We start from the raw sequence: 14,494 nt of genomic DNA on the forward strand, positions 1-14,494 counted from the left end.
AACCTAGGAGTAAACTTGGAACAGAGGCAAAGCAGCATGAGCTGGGTCTTCTGAGCTTGTTTCCCAGCTTTGGTAGTGCGTCATTGGGAGAGTGTGGGGAGATGTCTGAGTTTAAGCACCTTGTGTGCAATATGGGAATAATCACCTGTACTGAACGTGCAAGGGTGCTAAAAGTTAATTCTTTGGTGTTTGTAAAGGTGTTTGTAAAGGGGTTTGAAATCTCTGATGCAAAGTGCCGCACACTTGGGGATGCTACAGAGAATAGGATCCCTAGTGGCAGAGAAGCCATTTCTAGCACCTGGAGCTGGAAAGGCTTCAGAAAAATATTGTTTTGCCCTAAACCAAAGCATTCAGTTCCTGGATGGGAGTGTTTCAGATGCTTGCACGTAGGAGCTCACCATGTGCATGTTCACACTCCAGTGCCACAGTAGTGTGCAAACCCAGACCTACATGGAGAATCACACCCTCACCAGGCTATGAGCCTCCTGCCTGCAAGGAAACGTTTCCAGCCTTCTCCAAACTCTTTGATTCCCTCTGCCATGGCCTTTGGGCTTGAGGCGTTCACACAAGGGCAGGAAAAGGGGATGAATAGGGAAGCGGGTCAGCTTGGGGTGGAACTGGTGGACCCACACAGTAAAGAAGAAGTTCTAACATTTGGCATACTCTTCCTTCTGATAGGAGACATCCACCCATACCCACTTATCCCCCTGGGAAGTGCCTGGTTGGTGAAACTTCCTGGAAGGGGTGCTTTTAGGGTCACAATTTGCTAGCAGTGAGACAGGAAGGACAGAGCATCCCAAAGCGCAGATGGACTTGCAGTGCTTTTCCAAGCAAAAGCAGCAGGGTGCAGCTCCTGGGGCAATGGAGCAATGAAAGAAGTAGTCTGACATGTAGAAATGCTCTCCCCCAAGACCTCCACTTCAGGTTTTGCGCATAAAATATCACACCACAGCATTTATAACAATATTCAGCAGTTCAGTGCACTTTGCTGGTGAGTTACAGATCAAAGGCCTTGCTGCTGTACTGGTACATCTAACAGGGTCTGCTTTTAGAAGCAGATATTAATCAGCACTACCAACCTTTTGTTGAAATGCACCAAGAAGTTGAAACTTATTCAGGGGAGAAGTCAAGAAGAAGGGGACAGATTGCTTTTTTTTTAATCCCTGCAAAATGACCAGTCTATTCTGTAATGCATGAGATTTTCCACTAGCAATGCGGCAAAGTTCTCACAACCAGACATCCGTGGCTGCAGTAACATTTCAATCAATTTGTTAGTTTCGGGGTGGACTGGGATGTCTCGCTGAAAGATTAAAAATACAAGCCCTTGCTGCATTTAATTTTGCAAGCCTTGAAAAAGAAATGGGAGAGATAAATGTCTCCAAAGTGTTTGGCTCCATGGTGGATCTGACTTCGTTGACTTTCGTACCATGCAATTTCAGGTTAAGAATATAAACTTAAGATATAATCTTCTTTCTATTAATGCATTCCTCCTAAACAGAGTTAGTTGCAACATATAATGAGAAAAGATCTGGGTAAAGCTTGGAGCTGTCGTGTCAGATCTGCACAGGTGCCTATTTTAATATATCCATGCTGACACCAAAGCACATGCAATATCCATAGAATAGACTGGTTTAAAAGTGAATTAACAAAGTCTTGATTGTTTTTACAGAATTTTAAATCTGTTTTTGTATTCGCTTTGGACCCATGTGATGCCCTGACACCGGTCATGTGATATCGGCTGCGATAGGCACAAATCCCCGGGCAGCAACAAAAGAAGAAAGAGCAAAAAAGAAAAAGCTGAGAAAAAGCTTGCAATTTGGAAAAAGGCCAATTTTACCCTGGCGAAGGCCTTTTTGATCAGTGAAATGACACATGTGTGCAATATTAATAGTAGTCGATGCTGATATTTTATTTGTCGACCGTCAGCTTTTAAATTCTTGTGCACGGAGCTGAAACAAATTCTTCCCAGGCAAGCAAAATAAAGATGAACTCCCATATATAAGAAATTTAAATAACTCTTTGGCAAATACATTAGCATTAGAGCATTACTTCATTTTTTTTACTTGGTGAAAGGATGCTCATGAAACACTTTCAACAAAGAAAAACTGAGTGTTCTTACTGCAGTGATACTGCAAGCTAAACTCACATTTACAATTTCTAAACAAAAAATTTAGAAAAAGCCTTTCTTCACCACGGGTTCACTCTGTAAAACCCAAGCTGCTGCTGGGTGGTTGTTGCTTCCACTTTCCAAGTGTAAAACAAGTACTCCATTGACTTGCTACAAATGCTTGAAAATTTAAATTGGGAAAATATCTGTGTTGTTCTCGGGAAAAAAACCCCAACAAACTGTACAGATTATTTAAATGAAGCAAAAAACCCATGCTTGAGAACAAATCGATCCCACACATGCAAACCCCTTATCTAAGCCAGTACAAGATGCTGAAAATCTATAAATAGCCCACAGATCTTAAACTTAAATTTTTTCCATAATACATGCATTACACTATTGTTTTTGATAAACAACAACAACAAAACCCTTTTAAAGCTAGTAAGTTGGACCATTACAAATTAATCCTGACTTTAATAACTGGTTAAAGACCCCTTCAGCTTTATAAGTAACAAAAAATATTAAAGCCTGTGATCACAGCGAGCTTTTCTCATTTCTCCTCTAACCATTTGTTATTTAATCCAATACTAGTAATCCAATTTGTCCATCAGACTTTTAAAGGGCAGAATGCAACTTCTCCAGCTTAGACACTTTTCAAAGTACAATATATTTTTCAAATGAATGCTGGATGTTTCATTTTTTCCCCAACTGTTCCTAGCTCTAATGTATGAGGAAAAAAAGAACAAGATGAACATTGTTCGTACTGATTAAGTAAGAGCTCATTAAAGAGCTGTCAGTGCTGTACTTTGAATATGCATGAAGCATATAATCAGATCTAGTACCGTCACTAGAGGAGAATACGGTAAGTACAAAGGATTGATTTAATTACTTAGAGTGGGCTGTGGTGGTAAAGCAGTCTTGTTAGCGCAGAAAGAAAAGGAGGTTGTATTCTGGCACGGTTAGGGGAAAAAGGCAGTTTTAGCTTCTGCCACAATACCTAATCTCAGGATAAAGCACTTTACATTGTAGCTTAAAATGAAGACTGCCAGTTTTCTAAAAAGACCAGAATTCATCTTATCTTGTTTAACCTCATCTGGTTAACTATCTAGCAGAACATATTTATTCTCTTTAACATGTAATTATGCTTATACCTTTTTATCCTATAGTTCAATAATGACTTCTGAAAACAGTCTTCAAATAAGAGAGGGTAGTGCTGCAAACATCATATGCATGCAAACTGCTCGGTAAGAGATTTGAAAAATGCAGCACCAGAAACTCAGATGAAACAGTGAGTACACGCGCCTTTATGTGAAAAGTCAATACAGTTTTTAATGTCGGACTTTAACCTGAGGAGGCTTCTGGCAGGGTTTCTCTCATTTATTTTCTTTTTCCCCTCTTCCTTTCTGCCTCCCCCCCTGCCCCCCAACTCCTTTCTCTTCCTTTTTTTTTTTTTTTTAATTAATTCATTCTTGTTTTATTCTTCCTCTAGGAATCTAAGGGAATTCTCTCACATCAACTCCCAGTGCCATTTTCTAATTTCATTGTCTGGCTTGAGTGGTGAAGGATGCGTGCTCTATTCTTCTCTTCACTTGACATCTACCAGAACCCTCCTCAATGATTAGGAATGAGCCCAACACCAAGCCTCAAATAGCACAAGACATTAAATTCTGCCCTCAGATACGAGAAACTCCTACTGGCTTCTGAGTCGCGATTCCAAGCTGTAATAGCTCCTGCTCAGGATTCAACAGAGGCTGCAGCATAAAGTTTGGTAATTTTGTCCCTTACCAGAACAAATTTTAGTGATAGCCAAAGTACTGATAGCGAGAATTTTAATGATAGCCAAGAAAAAGAAAAAAACAAACCACAACCCCAAATTCCTTTCCTTTCTCCTGTGGCTCATCACACATACTCCTGGTTGTTATTTGAAATCAACTTGAGTCAATTTTCTTCTACAATACTCAAGAAGCGCGGTAACAAACACATTACCATTTTTTGAGAACAATGCAAGCAACTAGCTTATTTCAATGTTGTACAGCTTCCTGGCAGTCTTTTACAAGCACATCTTCCTTCATATGCTTCTGGATTTACAAATGGATTTTTGCTTACACTGTAAGCTAATTATTTCTTAAATTATTTAAATAAGAAGCATCTTGACAAATGTCTCTTCTGAATCAATTTGAAAGAACATTTTTTTTTCCCTTTCCTGCTGAAAGTACTTTCAAACTCAGCCAGCTACCAGTGTATGTATGTACCATTAGACCCATTATTTTTAAGCCTTTTGGGCAGCTAGACATTAGATAAACCCAATATGGATTAACATAGTAAACCTGTACATTGCTAAGAAAACAGAGAAGAAAGTGCTACAAAACACTGAGAATACCGCTTAAAAGGAAGAAAAAGCAATAACATGCAGGGACAAGATTAGTTTACAGTGTAAATGGATGAATACAGTAACTCCTCTACACTTTATGGCATCGTAAATCTGTCAAGATAAGACAATAGATTAATATTTTTTTTAAAATCCTTAAATGTAAATGTATTTAGCTGTTGTGCAAAAATGAATTACAACCTGTGGAAGATAAATATTAAAGGGTTTACATCAGCACCCCAAACCAGCCCATTTGGTCTGGCAAGAAATAACAGGTTTACAGAAATAACTCTGTATGCCATCTTAAGCAGTAATTGTTTATAAATTTTATTTGCACTGTGTGTAGTGTGTGTGCCATGGTGTCATGGTTAAACATAGAAACCTTCCCATGTCTCCCCATTTACCTCAACAGAACTACATGAAAAACAACCTGCTTAAGACAGAGCCCATTCTTCATCCATTTGCTGATGTTTACACACAGTTTTAAAACAGAATAGAAGAAGCTTTCTTCACTCAACACACTTGGGTGAAGAGGCCAGCAGGAGAATGCCAGTGCATGGGAACTGGAACAGGGCAAATAACAACAAAAACTGGCCGACTTCGCTCTGCTCCTCTTTCTGGGCTATTTTGTAGCTGACAGAAGCTTGGTGACTACTGAGAGCCGTTCAAATGCAAGTGAATTCCACAAATTTAATAGGAAGGTCTTTTGAAAACGTACCCCACTGTCTTTATTTGTCTGCTTAAAAAAAAAAGTTGCATTTACCCAATCACAGGAACGAGTTTTTACAAGTTTCTGTATTAGGAGCAAGTGGACAGATTGGCTTGTTTACCTGAAGGAGAACATGAATGGCAAATAAAGAATAGTTCTAGGATGTGTCTCATCTTGTCTCGTAAGAACCTGGGGAAATTCACTGAAATTGAAGGTAGTGTGTTTAAAACCGATAAAAAGAATGATCTTTCCTCAAAGCCTCGTCATTTACTGGTAGAACTCATTGCCACGAGGCAATGTTGAAACTAAGAGCTCAGCAAGAATTAAAACCAGGCTGAATGTTGAATATGGAAAGGCAAAGCTGTAGCAATAAATATTCAAATAAACAAGTGAAAAACTGCGGGAGGTAGGAACTGGATCCTCCTGCTTTAGGACACAAGCTAACCTTTAAGTTTTAGAGGTTAAATTAAATGTTCCCTGAGGCCAGGTTAGCCTGTAACTGGCCCCTGCACAGATTCTTGCCCCTGTCTGGGTTCAACCCGCACCTGTCCCACTACAGTAGAGTGTTCTGGACCAGACTGTGGGGCTGATCGGCTGTGGCCATTACAGTGTCACTGAAAGGAAACACGGGAAGGGACGAGAAACGACGCTGGGTGTTTTAGCTGACCAACCTCACATTGCTAACAAAGGCTGGTGGAAGGTCTCAAACGCTTCCAAGTCAGCAGCAGACTTCCCACTGATTTTAACAGTCTTCTCACCTTGCTCACTGTGAACGCTTATGCACAGATGAGCTCTTGTTTTTAACGTGAGTTACTGAATTTAACAAATACTTAAGCAGAAAAGCCTATACTCACAACAGATATTTTTTGTAAAGGGGAGTTACACGAGACCTACTGCAAAATGCCTCTGACACAACTGAAAGCTACAGTGAAAATTTTTAAATGACCAGTGGTCCACAATTTTTCACTGAGTGAAAAGTCAGTCATCCCAAAACGGATGTGGTTTTTTTGAAAAATCACCCTCCTCTGCTTTCAGAGGGCTACCTTTGGTGGAAAACCTCAGAATTTTGGATAAAATATTTTTTCCAAGTAATCAGTGTCAAAACAGAACCCACAACAGACACCTCACAGCATGAATGGATGGGCTGTTCCACCTTGAGCTTCAGGCTTCCCATTTGAGATTACCACGCCCAGCTTTCTTCCAGAATACTTCCTCCTTTCAGAGCAGGAGGACCTCCTCAGTTATTAAAAAACACTGAAAATGAACAAGAAGAGCCAGCAACAGATAAGCAAGTGGAACTGTTGTTTAGATGATACTTCAGAACTGGTAGCTAGCAGATGAAACCCCAGCACAAGGTTTTGAGTCCAAGCTGGATGGGAAAACGCCTAAGAACATTAGAAAGGCAAATTCATGGCCACTAACTTGCTGTCTGAGAGCAGTTGAGAAGGAGACATTGATGTCCACACAATGGAGTCTCATAAAGGTAGGAATCGACTGCCAAGAATCTGCCAGGCAGAGTTACATTGCAGCGCATTGTCCGACTCTACTGCAGCCCCCAAAAGTACTGTAACCCTAATGAAACAGAGCTGCCACCACGGAAATGCCTTTATCACAAGCACACATCAAGTTAGTTTTAATATCAAGCAGGAAACTTGTAATTTCTTTGGTTTCTGAAACATAAAAAAATCAGAGAGGCTATTTAAAATTTTGAGAGCTGTGTAAACAGAAGGTCAGGGTTCTGATCACATCTTGGCACGTGCGGGGATTTGTTTACCTGCAGTGGGACTGACTCACAGGAGCACAAACATTTGTGGCCTGCAATCTGGGCAGCCTAAAATTATCACAGGACTGGAACTTCCACAAAAGACAAATTGTGGAAGACAAAATCTGAAAGACCACTGATTTTCTCTACATGATGAGTCAACACAGCGCCCAGTAGAAAATAACAGAAAATCAACCAAAATAGAATGCCTGGGCTGGATAAAGATTATGAATATATTTTAAATATGGGACCATCAGTCCAGACCAAGAAACTTTGTTCCCCAAAATTCAAGCAACAAGAGGTGAGATTCAACTGAAACACCTGGAGATTCCTCTAAGAAAGTGATGCCTCGAGGACAAGTGTCTGCAGGGAATCCTAGCACTGAGTAAAACCAATGCTGGTACTCTTTGCACCCAAATTTTCTCATGTAGCACGATTTCAGAAGAAATTTCAGCACAACAAAACACGCACTATTAACTGATACACTCAAATTTTTGAAACAATGGAAAAAATGGTAGCTCATACTTGGAAATCCACCAAGAAGGGGATGATGGTCTGGCAGATGAATTATTTCACTTGCAGATTTACAAGCAGAGTTGGATGCTTTGTTATAAGTGATAGTAATTTCTCTGCAGCTTGTAACTACTCCTCAGAACAGTTAACTGCCTGTTTATGTGGCAAGTGATGGCTGGGTGAGATACTGAAGTGAAAGGCCATCTACCTAAAAGTCACTGGAGTGTGTTGTACTAGGTAGCATATTACTCCATTTTTACCAAATGTTGCCTTACTTCCTTCAGAACATACTCTCCTGGAGCTGGAAAAGGGTGGTGGACATTATAAAGTTACTTCTTTGATGGACAGGGCTGGATTTAATCCAAGCCTGAAGTGAGATGATGGTTGGCAATGAACGTGACCTTGTATCCGTGTTAATGAAAACGTGTTCTCTTACTGGGAGTTAGCAGGTTTGTACTTCCGGGATCCAAAGCTTCCCAGGGCTAACTGGGTGAGTTCAGCTGGGCTGAGGTGTCCCAATGCCCCACAACTTCCAGTTTTGACAGAAAAGGTGGTTTTGGTGGTAAATGGGAGAAAACTAAGAAAAAATAACAGTGGTCTCTGCAGACAGCAGTGGCACTCTGGGCCAGGAGCCTCGGGGTGACCAAAGGGTCTTTCTCCTCGCCTTCCCTTTGCAGCGGACACTGATTGTAGAGAAAGCTAACTCCAGGCAGAAAGCCAACGACTATGCCCACCACATGAAAGAGCATTTATACTGCAACACTACAAAGAAAGATGGAAATCAGTTAAAAGAAGCAAATGTCTGTTGGGTCTTGTAAGACTTTTGGAAGGCTTGCAAGTCTATTCATAGTGCCTAGGGCTCTCCCAGAGTAGTCTCCTGCTATGCGGGCAGTGCTCTACTTGGACTCTCTTCTTCAAGCTGGCTTCAACCTGTTGACAGGTTCTTTGAAAGCAATGATGAGGCTACAAAAGCCAGGGAAGTGCATGGAGAGGAGGTTGACTTATTGCTCAGTACCTCCAGCCAACGGGATTCTGTGTTACTTTGAGAAAAAAATAAATATGGTCACTGCTGCTGCTGAGCCGCTCTAATGATTTAATGAATTTGGCCTGGGAAGGCTGAACATGCACGCTGCCCACGTTTGGTCTTGGAAAGGTCACCTCCCGTGAACTTTTGCCTACCAGTGCACAGACCTAAGACTGAAGAGATGTGGTGAATTAGGGACAAACTCCGAGGCTTGTTTTGTGGAAGCTTCTCAGCTGTAGAAACACTGGGTAATTGGAAAAGTATGGTCAGACAGTCTTCCTTTACCGAAAGCAAGTCTGCTTTGCAGAAGCTTAATAGCAAGAGATGGATGGGTATTGGAAAGAGTTTGCCACTAAGAGACTGTGGAGACAACATGACAGAAGGGAAACTGGAGAGAGGTTGACAAGCCTCAAGAACTCTAGATGTTCTCAGTTGCTCATAAAATGCTCTGGCAACTACAAAATGCGTAACTGGGCAAAAATTCATGTATGTGTTTGTGATCTGGGCCCTGAAGACTCCTGTCCGAAAATCAGCTTGCTGGTGTGCCAGTTTATGTGCATTAACAAACTCTCATGAATGACTTTGCACTGTATGTCTTAGCAGGCATCTCACCAGAGCTCTGCGGGCCCCAGGTCACCCAAGTCACACTTGGATGCAACAGAGAAGCACAATTGCCATATTGTGAACGAGACCTCGATCATAGTGTCATTGCACTTCTTTCACCCAGGGCTTTGGTAGTTGTCAAAACTCCCATTACCACAGCCCTGGCAGCAAGTTAACGTTTCTACACAATGGAGAGAGACACATCTCAACAAATGCTTTAGAGTATCACTTTGCTTTCAAAACAAGCAGTAACTACCAAGGCATAGTTTTGTGAACTGTTATCATGTTAGAATAAAAATCTTTTGCTCATGTCAAAAATCTTTCCTTCCACCCAACACAAACTGCTATGAGTAATGTCCTTCCAGCCTCCTAATTGTTAGGCATTTCCAACAGAGAAAGTTCACAAACCAGCAGGGACCCAAACCAGTATCACATATGTATCATTCACGTATCTAGAATTTCTTTGAAATGCTTTCACTCACTTCTTCTGCTAAATGTAAAAAGACAAGCATCAAAAATGTTGTTTACAGTGATACTTTTAAATTTTCTATCTTGCCAGGAAGGCTGTTGTTATACTGTCCTTCCTCTTGCTCTGCTTTGGGATGTGCATCTTTGTCTTTCACGACATGGTTGGTCAACTCATTACCATCTCGTGGTTTGGCAAGTTCTCGGTTCACCTGAGATTAATCATGCCGAGCCAAGCACAACAACAGTGCAGGAAAGCAAGGCTGACAAACTGCCATAAAACTTATGGTGTTACTGATTCATCCTTCCTCATTTAGGCAAGATATAAAATATATGAAAAAACCATGATTTTTTTTTTTCTCCTTATGTACACGCACAGATATTTTTCATACTGTCTGCTTGCAAGCTTGAAGAGGTAACAAAACTAATTTTTAAATTCATCTCTCAGGCAAACTGAACATTCATCATTTTCTTCCCCAAGCCCTGACACTGGTGAATACAAATCTGCATTTACTTTTGGGAATTCCAAAGAGAATTGTGAATTCAATTGTTTTTGAAAGATGAAATTTGGCTTAGGGAATAGGATGCCTCCTCCTAGCTCACCCCTCCCTACTCTAGTGCGGATTTCTCTTGCAGACTGGGCGACTCCAGTAAAGAGCATTCAAGATGGTATAATACAGGCTGGTAAATACAGCTCGACAATCAGGGTTGTGAAGGTGCAGAGTATATAAGGGATTTATTTTTGATAGTGAATCTATACACATATACATCATCAAGCCCCCATTGAGAAGCAGACCACTCCAAGTGATTAATACAGCTAAAGGGGGCAAATAAGAGATCAATGACAAAAATCACCTGGTAAAAAAAAAGTAAAAGGTGTTGCATTAAAAGGGCTTTTACTTTGCATGCGAAACAATACCGAGAAACCTGTATTTTAGCACTTGTGCTCAACAAGCACTCTAAAGTATGTCGGGATGAGAACAGAAACCCATCCTTTCTAATAATCTTGTGACAAAAGCTAAAAGACATCATCCTATTAACTAGTGATCTCAACTGCTAATGCGGAGTACTTCCTGGTGTCTTTTATGTAGAATGCCGCTATTAAAAAACCACTAAACATTCACTGTGAACAACACAGAATCATTCATCTTTTATCAGCATCTCTTGTTAGAGGAGTACGAGAGGGGCTGAAGGTGTCATTGATATTATAGAGCGGAAATTAATCAGAAATTTTTCTCATATTTTCCTCATCACACTCATTTACTTTTGTACAAATTTCCCCCTGGTAAAAAGTTCATACCCAGCCCCCTGTTGTACGCTTTTAAGTTGAGAATATTCAACGAGTGCGTCAACTGAAAGGCACCAGGTCCCAACACAAAAAGCATTCGAAATTCTCATTTAGTTGTCTTTATTTTGCTAGCGCCATGTGGTCCTTGAAGATGTAGAAAACACGGGAAGCCGAGTAAAGATCAGAGCAAGCTCATTAGCATTCTGACAAAATTGGAGTGGTGGAGATGTATAGTTTGCCTAGTTTGTCGTTTTGAAAGCTACCGGTGGTAAGCTTTCTATTTCATTGTGCTTTTGTCTTTTTTTGGGGTTTTCAACGCAGCGGGGTGGTTGTTAGCCTAGGTTTTCACAGTGCATTGTGGGAACCTTGCCTCACATTCAGCCTATATAGTATCATTTGAGTTCAAGTAAAAAAAAAAAAAAAGTAATTTTTTTTCCTATTTATTTCATAATCACCTATGCTAATGCATAATTGTCATCTGGCTGTCAAAGTCCATCCTGCCCAACACCTGGTTTATAAAGTTAAAAAACCCCCAAAGCCCCCCAAAATCGCAGAATAAAATAAAGTCTGAGCTGTATTTAAAAATAAAACCTTTTAAACATGCTCCTAGTTTTCTTCAAAAGACAAGATAAGAAGAAATTAATTTAAATTCCACTGTTTACAATAAACTAGAAATGAATTCGAGACAGATCCAGTTGATTAGAATTCAAAGGAGACTCTGTATAAGAGCCTCAATTCTATTTCAGAGCCTCTTGAAGGAAAAATGGGTTTATGCTCCAGAATTATGTAAATAATGAATTACCTCTTAGAAGACCTATAGAAGTTATTACTCTGGTCATTTTTTCTTTTCTTTTTTTTTTTTTTTTTTAAACATAAGGCTCACTTTGAAGGGCTAAAAGGGCTACATTAATGCTGCTATTCGACATGAACGTTTCCAAGTTGCAATGAAATGGATAAAGGTCTTTTTGGATGAATTTATCTGCTAAATCCTTGTGGTTGCCCTCCTATCTCGGATGATGACCCAAAAGAATGTCAACAGCTCATTTCCCAGAGAGCTGGGAAGAGTCACTACACAAGCCATAATCTGCACGTTCTCAAAGAACCGTTTCAAACATTACATTTCACAAGCCGTTTAAAGAGATTTTTTTTTTCCCTCTCATCTCCACTATCCTACCAATACTTTGGACATCAGTGCCTTGGAAATGAGTGCTTTAACAAAGTTGAATCGTGACTTTTTACGTATTGTGTTGGTGGGTCGGGCATACACGCACGCTCGTACACGCACTGTGCAACATGTGAGTGCCCACGGGTTCCCACATGCTTCCCATCCACATCACCAAATTCTAGCCATGCTACAGCAGGGACAAGAACATACTAAGACTAAATATATATCAAGCCACCCCTAATGTACCCATCAGATTTGTTTTCTTTTAATATAATGAATTTTAACATAATATAATTTTTTAAAATAAATTAATATAATGTGTGCCAGGCTGGCAAATCACAGATATCCTTTTAGCAGGAAAGAATAAAACCCAGCTTGGAAGGAGATACAACGGATCTAGGTTTCGAATACAGTAAATTTCACAATGGAGTGTGGACTCAAGATTTCTTTACTTAGCAAGGGGGAAAGGATAAATATTAAGGGAAAGAGCTGCTTTACAGAAAACTTTCAAAATTCTTTCTTTTTGTTATGCATTTGGACAGCATCATTATCTCTGCCGTCAAAACAGCCTGGGAGCTGCAGGCAGCCTCTGCTGAGCAAGAAAAGCAAATGGTCAGGCCAAAGAGGTCTTTAAGAAAACAAACAAAAAAAAAGTACAAGAAGGTAACTGCCTGAAAACAGAAAGCTCTGAGATTCCCATGTGGATTGACAGATCTAAATTTTTCCATCATATTTATAATCTAATTTCACTCTATGCCTCTCATTTCACTCATGTGAAATACAAGAAATTTCATCACAGGAGATGTTGCTACATTTGAGTTACACGAGGAACTATAATCCCTCCCCAAATAAAAACAACACCCTAACCCTGAGAATCAAATAGCAGTTTTACTCTTAACCTAACAAAAGACAGAATTTTGTCAGCTCCAAGATGCTACCTTTATTTCAAATCTCCATTTAAACACTCAGTTCCTTTTCACTTGAGTTCCAACTCCCAGCAGAGGCAAATAACCTGGAGACTGTTATCTGCACGACAGTAAGGGCAACCGAATTATTTCCTATACTTTGCCATGTGCTTATAGCTGCAAAATTATTTATCTCCTTCACTGCATTCTACCACGAAAGTTTCCTCCAGAAGAATCGCCGGGACCAGCCATATCAAATTAGAGGGCAGTCAGGAGTGTCTAAGTCCAGCTTTAAAACAAATATCATAACAATTACTTAGCCATATGGAAAATAGGGTACGTCTTTCCTGAAAGCTTTTATATATTTTCTATCTCAAATTTCAACTTCATTAGAAACTATTTCTGACTAGCAAGCTGCAAGATTGCTAAATATCTAACTGTTAACCCACCATGAAGAGACTCTTTTGAATGGCAGAACTTTTCCAAGATGCAAATGAACAATAATCTAATTTTGAGAGTAAATTAACTGAAGGATTCATTTTAATATCTTTCAAAGTCTCCAAAATGAAGTGGCAGTTGCAGGCTCTGCAATACACACACATATGTGCACTCATGCTCACGTACACAGACTGACACGGCACCCCCACTACACCCACTTCCATCCTCAGGAGAACTCACATTGTATTTATGTTTAGGTTCTTATGACTTAAAGGCCAGATGTTTCACAAATGACCAACAATTGGAGGTTAGAATAAATTAATGACTGATTTCTGAGCTTTGATGGAATTAAGCATACTTCTTTTCTCAATGTGCCATGTGAATGTTTGCCCGTTAAACTTTTTTTTTTTTTTTTTTTTTTTTTTTTTTTTTTTTTTGACAAGTGAGGCCACCCGGCAGAAAACAACTGATGCAAAACCCAGGAGTAATCCCTCTGTTTAGTTCAACACTGTGGTTAGCCTTAACACTGCCTCTATTATCCAATGGATTTAGAGAAACTTTCATTTATTTGTTGGCCTCAGTCTTCCAACTTTGTTGCCTTCTTTAAAGGACCCAAGACCCATTCCTATGTAAATACATTTGCATAGGGCCACAATGAAACTTTCTGGGGCTGGGATTAAACTTGCAGAACTAGATAGCTGTGCTGCGCATATTTGTGATCTTCGTGTAAGTACTTTCCCAAATACATATGAGTGAATGAAGCTGATGTCCACTCTGGCTACAGGAGTTTAAAAGAAATGCCCCATCGAAAACTATGGACCCAAGCCCCGAAGGCTGAAGCAAGCGGCAGAAACGGCACTCAAATGTGAAAGTACAATAAATGGAAAATGAACAAAAAGTCCTTTTCAATTAGGAGCTGCTAAAATCAGCACATTACTTGCTGCAAAATGTCCTCTCCCAGCTTGTTCTGGTAGGACAAGAAGGATGCCTGGTGTAAAAGTGATGATTCATAGCCACTTGCATTTCCCCTTTTTTTTCTTGCTGCCTCTGTTTATACAAAGTACCTAGGGTATAGTGTATTATTATAAACTGTACTCAATCCAGCCTTCTTCCAGCCAAGGCAAATAGAAAGCTTTGCATCCAGCAA

General features: G+C 40.0%; 1 protein-coding gene across 11 annotated transcripts in view; it reads right to left on the reverse strand.

Annotated features, from left to right (window-relative positions):
• EHBP1 (EH domain binding protein 1) overlaps positions 1-14,494 on the reverse strand; it is a 211,591-nt gene that overhangs the window by 10,291 nt on the left and 186,806 nt on the right. The window lies entirely within an intron of this gene.

The sequence above is a fragment of the Corvus cornix genome, chromosome 3 (assembly GCF_000738735.6).
Source record: "Corvus cornix cornix isolate S_Up_H32 chromosome 3, ASM73873v5, whole genome shotgun sequence".
NCBI lineage: Eukaryota > Metazoa > Chordata > Aves > Passeriformes > Corvidae > Corvus > Corvus cornix.